Raw genomic sequence first — 13,232 nt, forward strand, 5'->3', positions numbered from 1 at the left:
GTTTCACAAGTTAAAACATATGCCTAATAAAGTTTGAGTTGGTGTTTGAAAAAAGTATACTCTTGCTACTAGAATGTGACTCAGAAATTAACATTACCAGTTTGAAAAAAAAAAGGTTACTCCTTCCTCGAATTTTAAGGTAATTTGTTCATAATTTTGTATAACAATAATTCAGAATTTTCATGTGCTATTATATGATAAAATCTGATTGTTAGTCTTCCATTTACTGTCATTATCTGTCTTTTAACTTTAAACTAATACATCAATTACAAGATTTGAAATAGCTGTTGGGATGATATGCTGAAAAATGAGAATTCTTAGTCTTGCTGAAATTGGAGTTCTTACCATTATTAATGTATGTGTGTGTATATATTTATATATTGAGTAGATCTCATGTGAGACCGTTTCACAGATCTTAATCCGTGAGACGGGTCAACCCTACCCATATTCACAATAAAAAGTAAAACTCTTAGCATAAAAAGTAATACGTTTTTATGGATAACCCAAATAAGAGATCCGTCTCACAAATACGACCCGTGAGATCATCTCACACACGTTTTTGCCTTATATATTATAATTTTTTACCAACAACAAATATAATAATATATAAGTTAGAATTGGCTAGGAAACGTGGAAGAAGTCACGTCGGTGAGGTGGATGGACAGAATATTTCATATATCATTGTATTTGCCGTACGAAAGTGAAAAAAAAAATCATTATACTACTCAACTAAGTTCCTTCTTCTTTAATTGGTAGTTTCCAATGTTTCTTCTTCTACATAATGATAATTTGTAGTTCGTTAATTTAGAAAATAATTGAAGGGAGGCCGGCACTAGCCTTTAGGTGCATGCACTATCCAATTAGGTAATGCTAAGTTATTGGGATGAAGCTCAAGTCAACTTGATCATGGTACATTTTATTATTATTATTATTATTATTATTATAGTAAAGTTTTTTCTATTTAATACTTCATAGGATGTTTTTTTAATTAATTTTACAAAATTTTTGTCGCGATTTCTCATTTGTAAATTAATATTACAGATCCACTAAGTGAACCCCCTTGTATATGGACATATAGATAGCGTCATGTATGACTCGCCTGCTTGAGATTTTGTAAAAGCGATATATTGTGATTATGTATTTGTTAATTTTAAAAAAAGAAAGATATTCTAGATCGAGTGCATTGAATAGGCGAGGGTTTCAAAGAGTATGTATCTTGTGACGGTCTCACGGATCTTTATTCTTGAGACATGTTAACCATGTCCATATTTACAATAAAAAGTATTACTTTTGGAGTTAAAAAATGATATTTTTCGTGTGACTCAAACAGAATATTTGTCCCATAAAATTGACCCATGAGACTATCTTACGACAGTTTTTGTGTTTAAGAAATGTTGATATGAAATCATCAGAGTTAAGAATTTTGACCAAGTATTAATTTTTAAGTTGCACACATTATTAGGAAAGAAATAACAAATAAAAATCAGTTGGCGGCTATATTAATTTTAAAAGAGCAATATGAATAGCACAAGAAATTTGAACTAATGTTGAAAGTATCATTATAATTACAAAATTCAAGAACTATAAAACCATAAAAATTCAGCAAGGCATGGTGCATGCATTACGTATGCACGAACCCTCGCACCATAAGAAACCCTTAGCCATGCACCATTCCGTATATCTCTGTTTTTTTAGTTGGAGAAGATGTTTATTAATTGAATCTCGAACCTAAGACTGTCTTAAATTTGAGATTTTAGTGTAAGATTGCAACATCTTGCATAATAACATTAAATTCTTGTGCACATGCCCACGCCTTTGGAATCTCTAGAAAACATGATTTTCCACTTTAGTTCTTGGAAATTCTCGTCAAACATTTAGGATGTGTTTGGATGGTATGATTTTTATTTGTCGGGAAATTTCGAATCCAAGGATTTGAAACGGATGAAAACAAATCATTCAATTCAAATGCAACCCAAAATTAAAGATTATCGATAGTACGATTAATCAGTATAGGCCATTAAACTTTCATAACGAGCTCTATGTATCGTATACATCTAGAAACACATTTTACTTTTTCTAACAAAATACGTAAACTTAGAAAATCTTTCATTCGACAAATTGTCTTGTTCATTAACTTATCTCCGAATTTACCTTTAATTAATTCAAAGTCAATAAAGTAGGATCAAATATCAATCAATGACGTCACAAAGATACAAAATATTTTTCTAGCTAGAAAATTAATTTTTTTTATTGATAGTTGGGGTTAATAATTATTCATGTTGGATAGAACAATCGAAATATGATGAATAATGGTTGTACAGTTTAAAAGATTTGAATTGCAGTGTCACCATGGCCACCAGTTATATTTTTAGTAAAATGACAAACGCTAAGTCCTACCGTGATGAAACGGTATTATGTTCTAAAGAAATTGAAAGATTCTAATTAATTTCACATAATATTTGGTGATTATTGACTTTGAAATTGCCCCCTATATCAAAACATTAAATATCTTGGACTGAAACTATGCAAATCTTTGGTGATGTTCTGGTTTCGTTTCTTGCTTGTTCATGTGAGTCTCTGACCCTAAAAAATTTAATGAAATGATATGTCATAATAACATGATCGAATCTATAATTCATTTATTTCAAAGAGTTTTTGCGTTACCCTAAAATAGCAACTTTATATATCTTTAAACTAAACAATTTCAACGATTTGAATTGAATTTTAAGATACAAATTAAATTTGAAGAATTTTTTTTTAAAAAAAAACTAGGAGTAAAATTCGTTTCGCATCTAATTAATATACAAACTGCACTTTGCAAACTGCACTTTGCAAAGATCAAATCCTTCCCCTTGAAATCAGTAAGAAGAATCGAACCGAACCTGATACGATCGTGAAAGCTTCTAATGATTATGGAAACATCGTTCACAAGATCCCTTCAGCGGGTTTCTACCCTTCATCCATTAAAGACATCATTAAACTTATCGAATACTCGAACAATGAGGACAAGGTCATTCGGTGAGGGGGCAGGCCATGGCATTCAAAAAAATTCTAAATTGTTCCCGGAATTCTTATTGCAAATGTAACAATATCAAACTTATTATTATTAAATGGGTGAAATATGAGACCGATCTTTGGCTTAAGTAGTTTAACACATTTTCCCTGTAAGCGGCTCATGTTCGAGCCCTCCCAACATATAGTTTAGAAAATCTCAAAAAGTGGGTGAGAAAATATTATATTATGTAATATAAATATTGCAAACGTACTAGTACAATTTTTGGTTTTTACTTCGTCACTGGTTACTTTGGCGATTATATTATATGTCAATCAACTTCGGCAATAACACTGACGAAGTAAAACATTATTTTTTACTTCACAATTTAAAAAACACGAGCTTCACTTCTAATTTTTTGTAACATTTTACTTTGACAGAGTAGTTTTGATGAAGTAAAAAGTAAAAAAAAATGGAAATTTATATTTAGTGAAGTAAAACAATGAACCACGATTGTAATTTATTTCCCTTAAATTATCTCTTAATTTAATGATGAAGTAATAAAATACAAAATAACATGTCATATTAATTACTTCACTACAATACAAAAAAATGAAGTCTTTTAAATCTACTACTAAATTAAATGATGAAGTAATAAAATACAAAATAACTCGTCATATTAAAACCGTGTCGAAGTTAAAGAAAGAATTCACTTCACCACAACTAAATAATTGTGAAGTCGTTCTCTATTAATTACTTAACTACAATACAAAAAATTGAAGTTTTTTAAATCTACTACTTCGTCATTAAATGTAAATTGTGAAGTAACATGTCATATTAATTACTTCACTACAATACAAAATAATGAAATCTTTTAAATCTACTACTAAATTAAATTATGAGATAATAAAATACAAAATAACTCGTCATATTAAATCGTGTCGAAGTTAAAGAAAGATTTTATTTCACCACAATTCAATAATTGTGAAGTCGTTATCTATTAATTACTTCACTACAATACAAAAAAATAAAGTTTTTGAAATCTACTACTTCGTCATTAAAGATAAATTGTAAAGTAATAAAAGATCTTCGTCACGGTTTTTAACAAATCGTCTCAAATATTTGCGACAATTTTCACAAAAGGCTAATTTAAAAATTGATGCCGGTTTGATAATTAAAAACCGTCTCAAATAGATGACAAAAGCCTATTAGCGACGATCTTCATGAACCGTCGTTATTCTACATCGGCGACGGTGTTTTAAAAACCGTCGCTATTAGCAACAAATACAATAAACCGGCGACGGTTATTCATAACCGTCGCTCATAGCGACGAATTTTAATAAAACCGTCGCAAACTGCCTATAAAATGCCACCATTTCTGCCCGTTTTCCTCCCCATCACTTCACATCTTCAGTCCATTTTCTCTTTTGCGCGATTTTAGTGTCGCTTTAAGCTAAATTTTTTAGCTTCTATTTTATATTTATGGTCATGAATTTTAATTTTTTCGCTTATTTATCACAAAGTAAAATAATTTTATACATTATTTATAAGTTTAAAAATGTGATATTTAGATGAGTTGAGAAGATTGTTTAAAAATATTTACAAAATTAAATATTTTTTATTGAATTATAAAATAATTTTTTAAAATAATAAACTAGCGACGATTTTTGCTAAACCGTAACAACAGTTTATTTAATATCGTCGCTAATTATCCGGGATGATTTTAAATTGAGAAGGTTTATGCTAAACCGTCGTTAATTTTGTCTTTCTAAGCCCGTCGCTAATTAGCGGCGATATTCTTTCTCGAACCGTCGCAAATTAGCGACGATTTTGCAGTCCGTCGCTAATGTAGTTCCATTACACCAATTCCACATCAATTACTTCATAAAAATACAAAGCATGCAAAGTTATACAACACATTTACTTCGTCATTTGATGTAAACTATGTAGTTATTCTAAGCTGTTACTTCACACTTTACGAAATCGATGACGTAGAAGACGTTGTTTTACTTCGGCATTGGTCTAATTTCGGACCAGTTTTTCCTCGTTGAACCGGCCAACGACTTCGCTAATTTCTAGGATAAAACTTCGGTGATAATGCGAAATAAAATTGTACCATATTACTTCACGTGCGTCTACTTCAACAATTATCTATCTATGACTACATTGAATATGCGAAGTAAATCAAGGAAATTCCAATGTCAAAAGTTTGTTGCAAACATAGCAATAATTGTGAGATATTATGATCTTTTTCCTATATTGTAAAATAAATAGTTTAATTCAAATATTCATATAAATTGTTACTTTATTTTGGAAGCATGTCAGCATTTAAACCTTTTGATGCATTTCAATTCCGGCAAAAAAAAGATATCCAGATCGTACAAGTGGATGCTTTTGCAAAATATCAAAGAAATGAATTGTGATAGAATGTCCAACAACACATAGTATATTTTGATTAAATGTTGTTTTATTTGCGTTTCACATATATAATATAGTTTTCCTACAGATTATTGGTTTGGGTCGGAAAATCAAAATCGGGATGAACATATATGACTTTAGATGTTTGATTTTAAGATTTTTTTTGAAAACTTAAGAGTCATACGTAAGGAAGTTCGTTACACATTGTAATATTTTTTTATTTAACATTGAAAATTATAAAACGTATTTTGTTAACTTTTTTGCGGTGCGAAGAGAACTGGTTGGATTGAAGGATGTGATATGATGAAGGCATGACAACATTTACTTTTTTAAACTTTCTAGATGTTTTGCGTGCAACATTTATTTTACTTTTATTATATTAATTTTTTCGGTAATTTTGTAAAAAGACATAGCAACAAAAAAGAAAATAGAAGAAAAAAACATCGCTAAGTACATATGTAGCTGACATAAAACAAAAAAAAAATATATATTTCCTGATTTATTTGTTTTCTTAAAATATTGATTTTTTATGATAATTTTTAATTTTAAATGAGCTGAACTAAATGTTGGATCAATTTATTTATATGGGCTTATATGCGAATAATTATGTGTTGTGGGTTGTCTATTAAGTTAAGCCCAAAATAAAGTGATCAATTAATGTTTCGGGTTATTGGGTTTTAATGTATCTAATGGGTTGTGGGCCTTTAATGTGTAGAGACATAAGTGTAATTTCTGTTTTTATGATGGGCTAAAACGGAAATATCAGAAGATATTATCTATAAATAAGGGTCATGGTCTCCAGATCTCGCGTTGTCACTTTCACTATTCTCTCTCCCATTAAGAAAATAGTTCTGAAGAGAAAACTAAAGGATTCTCTCAAGGAAAGAGCGCGTAGATCTGGAAGATCAAGACACGTTCTAAACAATTCAGAATTATGGCTTCAGGTACGCTTCCGCTTAAGTTTTCAGTCAAATTCTTAATGATTTAACGTGATGGATTCTGCGGTTTATGGGTTTGCCCCAACAAGTGGTATCAGAGCCATTCATGTTTGAATCATTGAGATTTGTTTAAAGTTTTTGGATACTTTTTGGATCCAGATCTGAAAATAAAATTTTGTTTAAAATTTTTTTGATATGGCTTCAGATCTGAAAAATATATTGATATGTTTTCAGATCTGAAAATATTTTGATACGGTTTCAGATCTGAAAAATATTTTGGTTTAGATCTGAAAATTTTTGTTCTATGGCTTCAGATCTGGAAAATATTTTGGTTGAAAATCAAATCTTTTAAAGTTTCAGTTTTGGTAAAAAGATTTGGTTGTAAATTTTAAAGATTTGGTATAAGATTTCGATTTTTCTTCCAGTTTTTCAAAAAAAAAAAAAGGGAAAATCGAAAAGTCGGATATTTTTTTTCAAAAAAAAAAAAGGTACGGTTCGGGTCGGGTTGTACGGAACTTGTCGGCCCGACCCATATGGTTTCGAGTCGGGTCTTACGGACCCGGGTCGCCCCGACCCATACGGTTTTGGGTCGGGCCGTACGGACCCGGGTCGGGCCGAGCCGTACGGATTCAGGTCGGTCGGCCCGTACGGAATTTCCGATTTTTTTTTTTTTCGGTTTCAGGTTTATTCGGTTAAGGTTAAATTTTCATTAGTTCAAATAATGATAAGGTTATATGTATTTTTAAAATTGATTAATTGAAATAAAATGTCGCCAAAGTGACCTCTTTTATGGAAATTAAATTTATTTTGAAATACAAAAGGATTTTGGGTATATGTGATTTATATGAATATTGATCGGCCCAAAGGAAGGTTAATATTTAATATAATCACATATGCAATTGTGGTGGTAAACATGTGATAGTTGTTCGTTTTTTCATGTGAATAATAAATCGGCCCAAAGGAAGGTTGTTATTTGACATGATAGTTACTATCAGTGTTTGACTGCTGCGCCAGGATATCACTTACAAGTTAATCTTTTGTCCAAAGATGAAACATTAATGGAGTGCTCGATATTCTGTTTATGGGGGTTTACATTATTTGAATTTATTGATTATTTTATTTGGATATTTGGTTGAGCATGTATGTTTTGTTTTTGTTCTCTGTTCAGATTTGACTCCTGCAAATATTCATTCCAACATAAATTCTATTCCTATGTTAAATGGCTCGAATTTTAAATCATGGCAAGAGAATTTGTTGATATTTCTCGGAGTCATGGATTTAGACCTTGCGATAAGGATTGACTCTCCTCCCGTCATTACGGATAAGAGTACCTCTGATGAAAAGAGGGAGTTTGAAAGGTGGGAAAGATCAAATCGCATGTGTATGATGATCATGAAGAAGGCCATTCCGGAAACATTCAGGGGCACAATGTCTAGCGACATTGCTACAGCTAAGGCTTTCCTTCAAGACCTCGAAAAAAGGTTTGCTAAAAGTGAAAAGTCTGAAATTGGTACACTTTTGGCAAGCCTCATTTCAATGAGGTACAGAGGTAAGGGCAACATTAGGGAGTACATTATGGAAATGTCTCATCTTGCTTCAAGGTTAAAAGCACTGAAGCTTGACCTCTTTGAGGACTTGCTGGTGCATCTGGTTTTGATATCTCTTCCTCCTCAGTTTAACCAGTTCAAGGTGAGCTATAACTGTCAGAAAGAGACTTGGTCTCTGAATGAGCTCATCTCGCACTGTGTCCAGGAAGAGGAAAGGTTGAAGCAAGACAAGACAGAAAGTGCTCATTATGCCTCTACCTCGAAGGATAAAGGAAAGAAAAGGAAGGATAAGGTAGCTGCGGATACACAACTTCCGAAGAAACAACAGAAGAATCCTAGTGATTCTCAAAGTTCTGGTTGTTTTTTCTGTGGCAGTGATGGGCATATGAAGAAGCAGTGCAGTAATTATCACGCTTGGCGTGCTAAGAAAGGTATGCTTCTGAATATGGTTTGTTCTGAGGTTAATTTAACTTCAGTGCCTAGACACACGTGGTGGATAGATTTTGGTGCAACAACTCACATCAGTGTGTCTATGCAGGGTTGCCTGGATTGCCGAAAACCAAATGATGCTGAAAGATTCATCTATGTTGGTGACGGCAACAAAGTTGAAGTTGAGGCAATAGGAAAATTTAGATTATTGTTAAAGACTGGAATATATTTGGATCTTTATGAAACATTTGTTGTGCCGTCTTTTAGACGGAATTTGATTTCCATTTCTGCACTGGACAAATTTGGTTATTCTTGTTCTTTTGGAAATGGAATATTCAGTTTGTTTCTCGATTCAAAATTGGTTGGTTCTGGTTCTTTATCAGGATACGATAATCTTTATTCTTTGGATGTTATTGCTTCATTTAATGAATCCCTGCAAACAAGTAGAGGCACTAAAAGAAAATTAACCAGTGAGAATTCAGCTGCGTTATGGCACAAAAGATTGGGTCATATCTCTGAAAAGAGAATAAGGAGACTTGTGTCAGACGAAATTCTCGAACCTTTAGATTACACAGATTTTAATAATTGTGTTAATTGTATAAAGGGAAAACAAACCAACAAAAGGAGATTTGAAGCCAATAGGTGTTCAGGCGTCTTAGAACTTATACATACTGATATTTGTGGACCATTCACTTCGGCTTCTTGGAATGGTCAACAGTATTTTATAACGTTCACAGACGATTTTTCAAGATATGGCTTCATTTATCTCATTCATGAAAAGGCACAGTCATTGGATGTGTTCAAAAACTATAAAGCTGAAGTTGAAAATCAACTTGGCTTAAAGATTAAAAGCGTTAGATCTGACCGTGGTGGTGAATACTATGGTAGATATGACGGTTCAGGTGAACAACGTCCAGGACCTTTTGCTAGATTCCTAGAGGAATGCGGTATCGTCCCACAGTACACTATGCCGGGTTCGCCCACTATGAATGGTGTTGCTGAAAGACGAAACAGAACGCTTAAGGACATGGTGAGGAGTATGATCAGTCATTCTACCTTACCAGAATCACTCTGGGGAGAAGCACTAAAGACCGCAGCATATATCCTTAACAGGGTTCCAACTAAGGCAGCGACCAAAACCCCTTATGAACTTTGGACGGGTAAAAAGCCCAGTCTTAAGCATCTGCACGTTTGGGGATGTCCAGCTGAGGCAAGGCCTTACAAGCCTAATGAAAAGAAACTGGACTCAAGGACGGTTAGTTGTTATTTTATTGGATACTCTGAAAGATCCAGGGGGTACAAGTTTTATGATCCCACGAGTAAGTCGATTTTTGAGTCAGAAAATGCCAGGTTCTTTGAGGATGTTGAGTTTGCGGGGGGAGATAAAGTAAGGGATATTGTCTTTGAAGAGGAATATGTAAATATTCCCACAGGTGTCTTGGACATTGATCAGGATCATATTCCTCACTTTGACCAAGACACAATACAGGAAGACAATATTAGAGATCCTCCCATTCCAGATGAACAAACTCAAGCACCTCCAGAACCTATGCCATTAAGGAGATCCACTAGAGAGCGGAGAAATGCAGTTCCGGACGATTACATTGTATTTCTTCAAGAACATGAGGCAGACATTGGATTGATGGAGGATGATCCTATTAACTTCCGTCAAGCCATGGATAGTTCTAACTCTCAAAAGTGGAATGATGCCATGAATGAGGAGATAAAGTCCATGAAGGACAATGACGTATGGGATCTTGTCCCATTGCCTAAAGGTACGAAGCCCATTGGTTGCAAATGGATATTTAAAACCAAGAGGGATTCGAAAGGCAATGTGGAAAGATATAAGGCTCGTCTTGTCGCTAAAGGCTTTACACAGAAAGAAGGCATTGATTATAAAGAGACTTTCTCTCCGGTTTCTTCGAAAGACTCTTTAAGGATTATAATGGCTTTGGTGGCGCATTTCGATCTTGAGCTTCATCAGATGGATGTAAAGACTGCGTTTCTAAATGGTGACATTGATGAAACGATTTATATGGTGCAGCCAGAAAATTTTGTGTCCAAAGACACAAATAATATGGTTTGCAAATTAAAGAAATCCATCTATGGGCTCAAGCAGGCATCGCGACAATGGTATTTCAAATTTCATCAAGTGATCATCTCGTTTGGCTTTGAGATGAATTTGGTCGATGATTGTGTGTACCATAAGTTCAGTGGGAGTAAGCATATTTTTCTGGTTTTATATGTTGATGACATTCTGCTCGCTAGCAACGATATAGAGTTGTTGCATGAAACCAAGAGATTTCTATCAAAGAATTTTGAGATGAAAGATCTTGGTGATGCATCTTTTGTACTGGGTATTCAGATACATCGGGATCGTTCTCGGGGTATTCTTGGATTATCTCAGAAAGGCTATATCGAGAAAGTTCTCAAGCGATACGGGATGCAAGATTGTAAACCAACGGATACCCCTGTGGCTAAGGGAGACAAATTTAGTCTCAAACAATGCCCAAAGAATGATTTTGAGGAAAAAGAAATGCAGAAGGTTCCCTATGCATCTGCAGTTGGGAGTCTGATGTATGCTCAGGTTTGTACACGTCCAGATATTGCGTACGTGACAGGAATGTTGGGACGATATTTAAGTAATCCAGGAGTGGAACATTGGAAAGCAGTCAAAAGAGTTTTACGGTACCTTCAGAGAACAAAAGATTACATGCTCATATATCGGAGGTTGGATCAGCTTGAGATCATTGGGTATACTGACTCCGATTTTGCTGGATGCCAAGATAGTATGAAATCTACGTCGGGCTACATCTATCTCCTTGCTGGAGGTGCCATTTCCTGGAAGAGTGCTAAACAGTCACTTATAGCCTCTTCCACCATGGCAGCTGAGTTTGTAGCATGTTATGAGGCATCTAATAACGGAATATGGCTGCAAAATTTTGTCACGGGACTGCGCATTGTTGATGGCATTGAAAAGCCACTAAGATTATATTGTGACAATAAATCAGCAGTTATGTATTCCAATAACAACAGGAGCTCGACGAAGTCAAAACATATTGACATCAAGTTTCTGGTTGTTAAAGAAAGAATTCAAAGTGGAAAGTTGTCTATTGAGCATATCGGTACAAACTCCATGGTTGCGGATTCGCTTACTAAGGGACTACCACCCAAACAGTTTCATGAGCACACTGCTAGTATGGGTGTTATGTCAATTGAGGAAATTCAGTTTTAGTTGGAGTTTGTTATTTTAAATGCTTTTTTCAGTTGTAGACATCTTCAGTTACAGTCATGTAAATTTATTTTCTACAGAAATAAATTTCAAGTTAAGTCACACTCTGATTATGATTTAAAGTTTGATCTCAATAAGGTTAAAGGGAGGACCAGTTGGAAATAGGCATGTTACGGTCACATTGCATGAAATTTCCATGCTACACATCCACTTCATGATCCATGTCATTCAGTTGTGTTGGCATATGTGACCATTGAAGGGTCGAGTTACCTTGAGTGTAGCGAAGACTGCTTTGATCCTATGTTGATGTGATTGATGGAACGGATTGGTTATAGATACATTTCGGAATGACAACAATTTTGAGCTCATAAGGTTATTTTCACAAACATAATTATAAAGTTGCACATATAGCCCAAGTGGGAGATTGTTGGATCAATTTATTTATATGGGCTTATATGCGAATAATTATGTGTTGTGGGTTGTCTATTAAGTTAAGCCCAAAATAAAGTGATCAATTAATGTTTCGGGTTATTGGGCTTTAATGTATCTAATGGGTTGTGGGCCTTTAATGTGTAGAGACATAAGTGTAATTTCTGTTTTTATGATGGGCTAAAACGGAAATATCAGAAGATATTATCTATAAATAAGGGTCATGGTCCCCAGATCTCGCGTTGTCACTTTCACTATTCTCTCTCCCATTAAGAAAATAGTTCTGAAGAGAAAACTAAAGGATTCTCTCAAGGAAAGAGCGCGTAGATCTGGAAGATCAAGACACGTTCTAAACAATTCAGAATTATGGCTTCAGGTACGCTTCCGCTTAAGTTTTCAGTCAAATTCTTAATGATTTAACGTGATGGATTCTGCGGTTTATGGGTTTGCCCCAACACTAAAAATAAATTCTGTATGAAAATAAAATCTGCAGACCAAAATATAAGAAATATATATATATATATATATATATATATATATATATATATATATATATATACACACACACACACACACACACAATTGCATCCAAAACCTATGCTCACCTTTAGGGGTGTCAAAATGCGACACGACCCGTCAACCCGACACGATCCAACACGAAAAAAATCAGGTTCGGGTTGGGGTTTTTCGGGTTCGGGTTGGGTTCGGGTTGGATGGGTTCGGGTTAATGTCATGTTAGGCGGGTTTCGGGTTGGGTCGCGGGTTGACCCACGAACTTTTTTTTTTGAAAATATTACCTATATTTTTATATATTGTATGTTTGAACAAAATTTATTGTATATTTATGTGTTAAATTTTCATCATTTGATATTTATTTTGCATATTTTTATTTTTTTAACAATTTTTTATTTGATTTAGTAAATATACTTTTAATTTTCTACGATTAAACTTTCAAATTTAAATCGAAAATTTTGTTATTATGTGTTTAAATTAAAATATTATTATTATTTTTATTTTTTTGAATTTTTTTCATTAATTTTTTTAAAAAAATTTAAAAAAATTAATAAAATTCGAGTTAGGCAGGTTAGACGAGTTGAATTGGGTTATACGGGTTCGTGTTCGAGATGGGGGTTTTCGGGTTGCTTCGGGTTCGGGTTGAATTCGGGTTGAAAAAAAATAAAAAATATTCCCTGCTGATTGTAGGAGCGGGCATGCCGGGGTGAAGATGGTGGCTCCATACGGTGGGA

This window comes from Primulina eburnea, chromosome 8 (assembly GCF_022965805.1).
Source record: "Primulina eburnea isolate SZY01 chromosome 8, ASM2296580v1, whole genome shotgun sequence".
Lineage (NCBI taxonomy): Eukaryota > Viridiplantae > Streptophyta > Magnoliopsida > Lamiales > Gesneriaceae > Primulina > Primulina eburnea.